Source organism: Balaenoptera borealis, assembly GCF_965194805.1.
Source record: "Balaenoptera borealis genome assembly, chromosome: 2".
In the NCBI taxonomy this organism is placed as follows: domain Eukaryota; kingdom Metazoa; phylum Chordata; class Mammalia; order Artiodactyla; family Balaenopteridae; genus Balaenoptera; species Balaenoptera borealis.
In genome coordinates, this window is record NC_138867.1 from 54255111 (window position 1) to 54264347 (window position 9237).

Sequence of the window (9237 nt, forward strand, 5' to 3'; positions counted from 1 at the left end):
CGCGGCATGTGGGATCTTCCCGGACCAGTGTTTGAACCCATGTCCCCTGCATTGGCAGGCGGATTCTTAACCACTGCGCCACCAGGGAAGTCCCGACATACTTATTTTTAATAAGTATTATGTAGCAAACCATCAAAACCAAAACTGTCTTATTTTTAGTAACAGCATTTAAAATTGACCACCCTAAAATTTTAAACCGTTAAAAATTTTATGTCCAGCACAGAATTGTTTACACAAACTAAAGTTTTATGCTGATTCATTAAGGAATCATTGGTTTCTCTGAGTCCATGAAATTCTAAAATTCCCTACATATTTGTAAATATTTTTCTGACCTCTTTGGACTTGAAGCTGTGTATATACTTGAAAAATTCTTTAAGAACATTTAATCCCTTGTATTTCTGGGTATGGAAGAAGTGTAGGTTTACCTTATTTTTTACTTCTGAAGGAAGCCTGTGGGATGGAAATGTTTTTTTAGTTCAGGATTGGTGATCAGTCACATCTACTTGAAAGAGTATTTTTTTCATTCTTTGTTGAAGTACTTATTAGCTTATCCTTTTGGTTTAATGTATAGTAAATAGATTTCTTACGAACCATATATTGAAATCAAAATTAATTTTGTTTCATTAAAAGAGTTAATGAATACACATAATTGATTATGAACAAGGGAACAAGCAATTACTTTTAAAAGGTAATCTAGATTATATAAGTAGCCAGCTCAAACCTTTAGGTAATCCTTTTGTTTCTAATAATAGAATTCAGAAAAGATTGACCATCTTATATCTAAAGCTGCTGTTTCTTTACCTCTGCAGAATTTTAAGCCCAGGGGGGTGCAAACACAGTCATTTATAGCTTTGGAAAAATCTTAAGAGAATGCCATTTTCTTTTCAGGACTTAGCATTCTCTTTGTGAAGCAATTTGCAGAATTAAAATTTACGGTCTCCAAAAATGTACAGTCCTAAAATCCAAGCAGCATTCTAAACTGAGAAGGTTTATTTGGGGAAAATACCTCAGTAGAATTTCCTCAGGTCTTATTTTAGAGAATGATTAAGGTACTCCTGAACTTCTCTATGGGATTCTTCTTCAAGAAAGAGGCTGAAAAATGATGCTACTATTATAATTCCCTTTTCAAATATAACAACTAGGGACAGTTAACAATCTTTCATGGGATTTCATCTGGCCAACCTAGCTTCTCAGTCAGCCCTCAATCTGATTTCAGGATGAAATATGAAAAGCTCATGTATCACTCATAAATGAAAAAGTACAAGCTATAAAATTATGCTCTCCTCCCCCCAACCCTGTGATTCAATAAAGCTATTTTTGTTTTGTATGAAGAACATTGTCAATAAATATTTTTCCTCAACTGACCTTACTTTAATCAAACCAATTTTGTTCCTCCAAGGCAGAGCTTTAGAAGGATCTTTTTTTTATGTGTTCTTCTTCCCAACTAATTTCCTTGTCAGGAAACTTAAAGAAAAATAAGCTAAAAATGAAGAAATAAAATTGAAGAAAAATTAGTATGTGGAGCATGAGTTCTTAAGGTAGATGACTGTAGGGCTCTCCATCTTCATGAAGGGCCAAACCTAATACTCAGAACTAATGCCATCCCAGAATGGATATTAAAACATTTCTTTCACATTTGGATCATCCTTCAAAGGAGCATTTGTTTTCCCAAGAACCATGTGCAGGCTTATCTCCCAAAGTAAATTGTTCAAGGTTGCACACTGGCTCATCCTTCATGCTCCCCTTCCCATCCATATCCCTAGAAGTGACAAAAGATTATTTAATACTATGATAGGTGAAAGTAATTTCCAAAGTTTTAGAAAGTAAAGGTGTGCACTGGATAAACTTCAAGGAATTGTTGGAAGACAGAGCAGATAGGGCCAGAAGATTCTATCACAAAAGGTGAATTTGGCTTCAGGGATACCTCAGAAGTAGAGACAGCACAGTGGATCAAGCAGGAGTTCTAGTGATGGGTGCTGCATCATGAGAAATTGGTTAGGACAACCACCTTTTTTATGCCAAGCAATGTGCAGGAGATGTCTGGCCCAAGGCAGGAGCAATGAGTATGGATGCTTAGATTAGAAAAAAAAAAAAAAACAGTGCAGCCATTTTGAAGTGGCGTGGCCTACCCAGTGTAATGTCGCCTTCACCCACCATCAGTGCAGGTAGTTTGAGAAGGTTATTCGCTTACTGCAGTTAAGCTCATACTACAATGACAACAAAAGTTACTGAACAATTGAAGAAAAGCAACACCATGAAGAATGTCACCAAAGAAATCACTATTTGAAAGCAGTATCTTCTGAAACTTATGAAAGTATTTAAATATCTTCATAATGTAAAGTAGAATTTGTCACAAATTCAACAACTGTGCTAAGTAGGAAGTGTACACCTAAAGAGCAAATCAGCTCTCTCTCTTAGATTTGGGTTCCATAAAATGTAATGCAAAAGAATTAAATAGTGTGAAGTGAGACATGAAAAGTCTTCATGTTCCAACTTGGATCCAATAGGAGTTCAAAGGGAGAAGGCAGGAGATAGATACAGAATGAGAAAAAATACTGAAAATGTCCTAGATCTGAAGAACAACATAGGTCCTCAGATCAATGGGTCCATTCATAACTGAACAAAAACTGTAACATGAACACACTTCTGAATAGATCTTCGTGAAATTTCAGATCAGGTATAAAGGACACCATGCAAAGTTCCAAAATGTGAAGGAAGTTACTTGCAAAGTGAACAAAATCAGATTAACAATTTTCATCAGCATCATTGAATGCAAGGATACAGTAAAGCAATATATCCAAAACTTTAAGGTTATTTAAGTCTGAAAGCAAAATACAGTTTCAGGAATTCAAGGTTTCAAAATTTACCTCCCACCATAGCCTTTCCAGAAGAAGTACCAGGGGAAATATTGGAATAAAATGAAAATTTAATCTCAAAAGTAAATTTGGGATCCAAGAAATAATGTGACCAAAACCACTTGTAGTAGAGCAGAAATAAGTGTCCTTAGTATTGATAATAAATAATGTGGATGTAAAATATTAGAAAAAATCTAAGTTGGAATTCATGTGGTGAATAATGATTATACAAAGAATAGACATTCAGTATTATGTGTGTTTTTTATTTATACAAGTAAATGCAACAGGCTCTAGATTTTTTTTTTTTTTTTTGTCACACGATGTGTATACCTATAGTTTGACTCCACTGCATTTGACTTATCCATTTTTATAGTGATGAACAATTTTGATGCCTCCACTTCACCCCGTGTTGCCATAAACACCACAGTGGTGAGTATCCTCATTTCATTTTTTTGAACCTGTGTAAAAATTTGTCTAGAATATGTACCTAGGAGTACAATTGCTAGGTCATAGATACTATTAATTTCACAAAATACCACTAAAAGTACTTTCTACAAAGTCTGCACCAGTTTATGCTCTCACTAGCTTAACATGGATCTCATTTCCCCACATTTGCAAATAGTACTATGTGACTGTCTAACTTTTGCATGTTTGATGAATATAACATTGTATTTTGACATTGGTTTAAATTTCATTCCTTTAATTACCCGTGGTTTGACAAGTACGTATACTTGTTAGCCATTAAGATTTACCATTCTGTAATTGTCCTATTCCCTTTGCCCATTTTTCTGATGTTTTCAAGGCTGATTTGTAGTATTTCCTTGTCCATTCCTGATATTACTCTCCTTTCCTTTTGGACATTTGCAAATATGTGTTCCCAGTCCAGTCTGTTTAACTTTGTTTATGGTGTATTTTGTTTACAAAAAAGTTTAACATAGATGAAGACGAATCTATCAATTTGTCAACAATAAAGTATATCATTATGCTTTATTGTTCTTAAGCCTTCCCCATTGCTGAGTCAAAAAGCTATTTTCTCACATTTCTACTAGATATATATATTTATTATTTAGATTTTAATCCATTTAGAGTCCACCATGGTATATGGCCTAATGTTGGGATCAACTCCTTGTTTTCTTTACATCATTTACTAAACAGGCCTACTTCTTTCTATTGATCTGTGATGCAATCTTTATTGTATATCAAATACCTCTGTATACACAGACTTTCTGAGTTCTCTATAGTGTTCTTCTGGTCTGTTTTTCTGTTCTTATACCTATACCTTTTTTTCCAGCAAATTTGAAAGCTTTATAAGGAACATCTATCATCTAGAGTCTTCCATTAAGATTTTTCTATATTTGCTTTTATGTACTATGTTTCTTTTTTAACTAAAACTTCATATATATATATATATGTATATATCAGTGATTGTCAAGCTTTGCCACATCAGTCACCTGGAGGGCTTGTTGGGCCTCACCTAAAGGGCTTCTGATTAAGTTTGTCTGGGTTGATGCCCACGAATTTTCATTTCTAGCAAGTTCCTAGGTGATGCTTATGGTATGGGGATAACACTCAGAGAATCATCTTCCCTTTTTGCTCCTATTTTTCAAAATTGGCTCGGGTATATGTACATTTTTATTTTTCCATGTGTGTTTCGGAGTAAGTTTGTTGGTACTGATTGTTCTGGCCAGGAGGGATTTATCCTCCCTCCTAAAATAACCCAAAACAGATAAAATATAAGAAATCATGATCTTCAAATACTGGACATCAGACAATGAAGGACAGTGATCCCTGAGGGACAAGGGGGAAAAAAAGAGGTGAGGTCTACGATTGTCTCCAGCTTACTACTACCTTGAGAGTATTTCCAGGCCATGGATCATGGAAGGGGAGCCCAGGCAAGCCTGGCAGACTCCCTAAATTGAGGAGGTGGAGCTCAAGAGTCCAGGACACCAAGGGAGGTGTAGTTCACAGGGCAGAATAATGAAGTGGAGAGAGCTGCACAGAAAGAGAACTCCAGAGATCTGTGTAGGGTCCCCGTTTTCAATTCAGCTGAGTACTGATCAGCACATGTGTGAGGAAAGTCCTCAGGGCAGGATAAAAAATTACCTGAAAGGATTTGAGGTAACAGTGCCCTGTGCTCACAAAAAGTGAATAAAAATGCCCATTTCCATCAGCAAGTGTGGAAAGCCTCATGATTCATAGGCATCAGGTAGAGTACACAGAATAGTCTTGCCTCAGTAATGGGGGACAATTAGCCCTAGATTAAAAACTGCTCCAGTACCACTGGAATTCATTATTTTTCTTAGTGGTATGCTTTGATTTCCTTTATCTTTTATGAATCTACTGTATATTTTTGTTTTGTGCTTACCATGAAGATCCCATAAAACATCGTAGAGATATAAAGTCTATTTTAAGCTGATAACACCTTTACTGGAAAATTCACAAATGTGTGGACATTAAACAACATAGTCTTGAACAACTAATGGGTCAGGAGGTAAATCAAAAAAAATCCTGGTGAAATTGTAGAAGCATTCCCACTAAACACAGTGAAAAGGAAGATACTGATCATTACCACAACTACTCAGTACTGTAGTGGGATTCTAGCTAATCTAACATGATATAAAGTATTAGATAAATAAGTAAATAAATGTAATATAGATATTTGAAAAATAGAGAACAAATTTATTTTTCCACACATGATAATGTAGAAAATAATTTATATATTTAACAAAACTTTTACAGAACTAATAAGAGGCTTTAGCTGAGATCAACCTGGTGGACCATTATCTCCTTGGTCGTAATTGATTGTACCTCTTTCTCAAATTGGACTAATTAGATTCTCTTTCTCAAGAATGTGAAATTGGGGTAGTGATTCTAGACAAGAGCAGGTACTAGACTTGTATAAACATGGTAAGTAGGTGCTAAAATTTCTGTTGTAACAAAGCCATTTTCTGTTGTATGCTTTGAGAAGCTGAAAAAGTAGAAAGAATGAAGTAGATCCAGAAGGTAACATTACACAGAGATTGAGAGATTTCCAGTTACTGGTTTCAGTTACTGATAAAACCCAATTAATATTCTTGGATTCTGGGCGATTCCTCTAGATCCACACTAAAAATCCTCTCATGTTTTTCTGAAGCTCAGTTGAGTGGGTTTCTGTTTTGTACAACTCAGTGATACCTAAGACTTCCCAAGCAAAGGCTCAGAAGACGTGGAACGTTCAGGGAATGATGGAGTGAAGCTCTTGGGTTGTGAAGCACCAGGAAATTTAAATGTAGTCATTTACTGGAAAATAAAATCTTTTATAAGAGCCTACCTCATGTACCTTTAGCCTTTGTCAGGTCCTTAGCTAATGAGAGAAGAGGCTGGCATCAGAACAAGAGTCCCATTTTTACCAGTAAGTGGGGTCAGAAAACACTTCTATGCCAAGATTTAATATAGGTCGTGGAAGCACTTGAGGTTAGGCTCTAGCCTCTCTGTAAGTACCCATACCACCAACTAAGATAGGACTAGTGTGATAGGCAAAATTCTCACATAGTTTCCATGATTCCTGACCCCTGATGTCCACATCTTTGTGTAATCCCTTCCCCTTGAATATGGGTAGAACCTGTGACTTGCTTCTAATCAATAGAATATGGCATAATTGTAAGGATTTTGTGGATGAAGTTAAGATACCTAATTAGGTGACTTTGAATGAATCAAAAGGGGGATTATCCTGTATGGACCCAACCTAATCAGATAAGACCTTTAAAAGAGGCTCAAGCCCAGAATGTTATCAGCAAGGTGGTGGAACAGGAAGCCCTAGACCCTCATTCCTCTGCGGAGACACAGATTTAACAACAGTGCTTGGGTCAAATACTTATGTGAGAGAGAAAGAAACCAGTTAAAAGATTCCTGCACCTCAGGCAAGTGCAAAAACAACCGTATCAAATCCTGGTAGGAAAATTTGGGACACTTTATTTTGCCAGAGCCCTTCATGCTGTGCAGTGTGATTGGGAGGAAACCCCCAACTCCCATCTACTCCCTGGGGAGAGAAAGGGGTAGGACATACATCTAACATTCTTCTTTCTAATATATTTATTTATTTTTGGCTGTGTTGGGTCTTTGTTGCTGCGCGCGGGCTTTTCTCTAGTTGCGGCGAGCAGGAGCTACTCTTCATTGCAGTGCGCGGGCTTTTCATTGCCATGGCTTCTCTTCTTGGCGGAGCACAGGCTCTAGGTGCATGGGCTTCAGTAGTTGTGGCTCGTGGGCTCTAAAGCACAGGCTCAGTAATTGTGGCGCATGGGCTTAGTTGCTTCGCAGCACGTGGGATCTTCCCGGACTAGGGCTCGAACCCGTGTCCCCTGCATTGGCAGATGGATTCTCAACCACTGTGCCACCAGGGAAGCCCATACACCTAACATTCTGACTTTTAGTGGGTGCCGTATGAGGGACTGGTTTCTTTCTTGCCTGAATCCAAGCACAGGCAGGAACAAGGTGCAAACTTGCAGATCTCTAAGAACAAAGATAATTATCACACACCAAAGTGCAGTACCACAGACAGACATGTGGAGCTCCAGTAAACAGTGGTATCATTGCTTACTATACCACCAGAGAGTCCCAGTAGTGCAGACAGACAAGAGGGAGAACTCCTGAGTAGAAACCAGCTAAACTCTTCATTTAGGAGATTACACACACAAGCCCAGAGAGAATGCATCCACAGAGAATGCTTGAGAGGTCTCCAGAATCTCTAACCAGGTTGAATGGAGAAAGTCCTTCCTATACAGAACAAAACTGCAAGTCTGAAAGAGGTGACAGATTTGTCAAATGCCAAAATCCCAACAAGAAACATGCAGAGAAACAAGGAAACATGGCACATTTAATGGAACAAATGAAATCTTCACAAAGTGACCCTAAAGAAATGGAGATATATGAATTACCAGACAAATAATTCAAAACTATCATTATAGGGGTGCTCAATGAATTAAAAGAGAGCACAGGTAGGCAACTAAATAAAATCAGAAAAATGATGCATGAACAAAAAATATCAACAAAGAGAAACGATGAAGAAGAATCAGATGAAAATTCTGAAACAGCATACAATAACTGAAAGAAAATTTACTAGAGGGACTCAACAGCAGCCTTGACCAGGCAAAAGAAAGAATCCGCAAATTCATAGACAGGATTTTGAAATTACTGAGGCAGAACAGGAAAAAAACCAATAAAGAAAAATGAAGAGAGCCTGAGGGACTTACGGGATACCATCAAGCAGAAAAACATATGCATTGTTGGAGTGCCAGAAGGAGAAGAAAGGGGAAGCAGCAGAGAATCTATTTTAAGAAATAATGGGCCCCAAATTCCCAAATCTGACACAGGAATGGACACACAAATTCAAGAAGCTCAAAGGACTCCAACTAGGATAAATCTAAAGACTTACCAAGACACATCAAACTGTCATAAGACACTGACAAAGAATCTTGAAAACAGCCCAAGAATAATGATTCACCATATACAAGGGAGCTTCCTTTAGATTATAAGCAGATTTCCCAGTAGAAATCTTGCAGGCTAGAAGGGAGTGGGATAATATATTCAAAAGTACTAAAATAAAAAACCTGCCAGCCAAGTACTGTCCTTCAAAACCAAAGGAGAAATTAAGACTTTCCCAGATAAACTAAAGATGAGGGAGTTCATGACTACTAGACCTGCCATACAGAAAATGCTTAAGGGAGTCCTTGAAGTGAAAGGATGATAAACAGCAACACAAAACCATGTGAAAATATAAAACTCCTGGTAAAGGAAAATATATAGACAAATATAGAACCTTGTATTATTTAATGTAGGTGTGTAAATCATTTAATATCTGGTAAATAATTTTTAAAAGAAAAGCAATTATAAATCTCTGTTAATGGATACACAGTATAAAAAGAGCTAATTTTTGTCATAAATAACATTAAGAAGGGGTGGCAGAGCTATACAGGAGTAGAGTTTTTATATACAATTAAAGGTGTTATCAGTATAAAATAGATCGTTAAAACTTTTATAGTTAATTTAACTACAATGATGACCACAAGGAAAATATCTAAATAATATACATAAAGAGAAATGAGAAGGGAATCAAAACATGTCACTATAAAAAGTTAAAATCAATGAGACACAAAAGTAGGTAGCAAGGGAAGAAAGGAGGGATAAAAAAGCTATAGGATATATGGGAAACCATTAACAAAATGGCAATAGTAAGTCCTCTACTAGTAGCTTAAATGTAAGTGGATTAAATGCACCAATTAGAAGATATAGACTGGCTGAATGGATAAAAAAGATCCAACTATATGCTGTTTACACTTTATATCTAAGAACACACATAGGCTGGAAGTGAAAGTGTACAAAAATATATTCCATGCAAACAGGAACC